This window comes from Castor canadensis, chromosome 6 (assembly GCF_047511655.1).
Source record: "Castor canadensis chromosome 6, mCasCan1.hap1v2, whole genome shotgun sequence".
NCBI classification, from domain to species: domain Eukaryota; kingdom Metazoa; phylum Chordata; class Mammalia; order Rodentia; family Castoridae; genus Castor; species Castor canadensis.
In genome coordinates, this window is record NC_133391.1 from 46,673,453 (window position 1) to 46,675,889 (window position 2,437).

Sequence of the window (2,437 nt, forward strand, 5' to 3'; positions counted from 1 at the left end):
TGAGAAGTCTATTGCCATTTTTATGATTGCTTATATAATCTCTTTTTTTCTGACTGCTTTTAAGATCTTCTTTTCATTACTTGCTTTAAACAGTTTGATTTTAATATGGATTGGTATAATTTTATGAACATTTCTTAGAGTTCATTGAACTTCTTTCATCTTTGGGTTTACAGTTTTCGTCAATTTAGAAAATATTTGGCAATATTTCTTCAAGTATTTTTTCTGTTCATCTCATCAACTTACTTTGGAAACTTCAAATGCATACAAATTATTTTGGAGACTTCAAACACATACAAATTATTCCACTTGGAGTTGTTTCTTTTTTCTTTTTTGTATAATTTCTATTGTATATCTTCAAGTCCACTAACTTTTTTACTTTTTTTCTGTAATGTCTAATACACTTTTATTTTATTTTATTTTATTTTATTTTGGTAGGACTGGAGCTTGAAGTCAGAGTTTTATGCTGGCAGACAGCACTGTACCACTGGAGTCACACCTCTACTCCATTTTGCTCTGATTATTTTGGAGATGGGGTCTCAAACTATTGCCCAGGCTGGCCTCAAGCTGCAGTCCTCCCAATCTCAGCCTTCCAAGTACCTAGAGGTATAGCAGTGAGCCATCATGCCTGGTTTCTGCTAAGCTCTTATCTTGTCCAATATCTTTTATCTCAAAGCTTGGATTTTTATTTCCAGAAGTTTGATATTTTTTTTATCTTCTAAATCTTTAGCTGACGTGCTCAATTTTTCTTCATGAACATATGAAATGGTTGTTAACAGTTTCAATGTGTTTTTCTACTAATTCTGTCTTCAGTGGTGTTTTTGGCTACTTTTGATTGCTTCTGCTCATTGTAGGTCACATTTTTCTTCTTTGAGTGTCTAGTAATTTTTGATCTGATGCCAAACCTTGTGATTTGGCACCTTTTAGTGTGCCAGATAGCTTTCGACTCAGGCAATATGGATCCTGTATCAATGCCCCTCCTTGACCTCAGCTACATTGTCTTCATGTTCCGGTATGATTTCACCAAAGCCAGTTCAATGGCCAAGTGAAAGCTTGAGAACAGGGAGCATGTCATCAGTGGAAAGTTCAGCTCCATCTCTCAGGAGCGTGATTCCATCAACATCAAATGGGGTGATGACGGTGCTGTGGGGTCCACTGACATCTTCACTACCATGGAGAATGCTAGAGCTCACTTGGAAGGTGAAGTCAAAATGGTTATCATCTCTGCCCCATTTGCCAAAGCCCTTTGTTTGTGATGAGCATAAAGCATGAGAAGTCTGGCAACTCCCTCAAGATTGCTGACAATATCTCCTGCACCAGCAACTGCTGAAGCCCTGGGGCAAGGTCCTCCATGACAACTGGGCATCCTGGAGGGGCTCATGACCATAGTCCATGCCATCTTTGCCACCCAGAAAACCATGGATGGTCACTCTGGGAAACTGGTGCAATGGTCTTGGAGCTGTCCAGACCTTACACCTACATCTACTGGTGCTGTCAAAGACATGGTCATTCTGGAGCTAAATGCCAAACGCACTGGTGTGACCTTCTGTGTGCCTGCTCCCAGTGTGTTAGTCATAGGTCTGACCTGCAATCTGGACAATGAGTTAAAATATGATCACATCAACAGAGTGGTAACTCAGGCATTTGAAGGCCCCTCAAGGGCATCTTGCTCAGGTTTTCTCCCTGAGATTTTATTAACCTTGATGTCTGCTCTTCTACCTTCAGTGCGGAAGACGACATTGTCCTCGGTGGCCACTTTGTCAAGTTCATTTCCTGGCATGATAATGAAGTTGGCTACAGCGGTAGTGTGGGGACCTTATGGTTCACATCTCCTCCAATGAATGAGAGCCACCTGCAAGAGCACAGAGAATGAGACAGGTCCCCCGCTGCTGCAGAGTTCCTCCACTCAGTCTCTTGACATACTGAGCATCCTCCCTTTTCATCGTCCACCCCAGACCTCCTAAGAGGGAGAGAGGCTGTAAGGTACCATCATTAAAATCCACCACATTCTCTTAAATGTTTGCATGCTATACTTTCCCCTGTTCTTCTGCTTTCCATATACCAGTACTGTTGAGTTTGAAGTCAATTCTTTTGGCCATGTTTACTCTACCAATCTCTGCATTTAATTGGCATATTCAGACCATTTACATTAGTTATTAATAAGTTAGAGCTTAAGTCTGCCATTTTATTATTTTCTATTTGTTTCCACTGTTTCTTATTTCTTGCCTTCTTGTAGAAAATGTGCACATCTTCTTAGGATTTCTTCTTGGTTTTTATATAGTGTTTTAGAATGTAATCTTTAGAGTGTAGTTTTTGTAGTAATCTACAGTTAACTTATAACAGTCTACTGGTATCAACATTTTGCCATTTCATGTGTAGGTCTCTTTATCTTCCTCACTTCTAAATGTCATTAACTTGAGCACCAGATGGTATAATAATT

The 2,437-nt window shown here is 39.8% G+C and overlaps 1 pseudogene; it reads left to right on the forward strand.

Annotated features, from left to right (window-relative positions):
• The first annotated feature begins 953 nt into the window (after positions 1-953).
• On the forward strand, positions 954-2,132 carry LOC109674828 (glyceraldehyde-3-phosphate dehydrogenase-like; annotated as a pseudogene).
• The last annotated feature ends 305 nt before the right edge of the window (positions 2,133-2,437 follow it).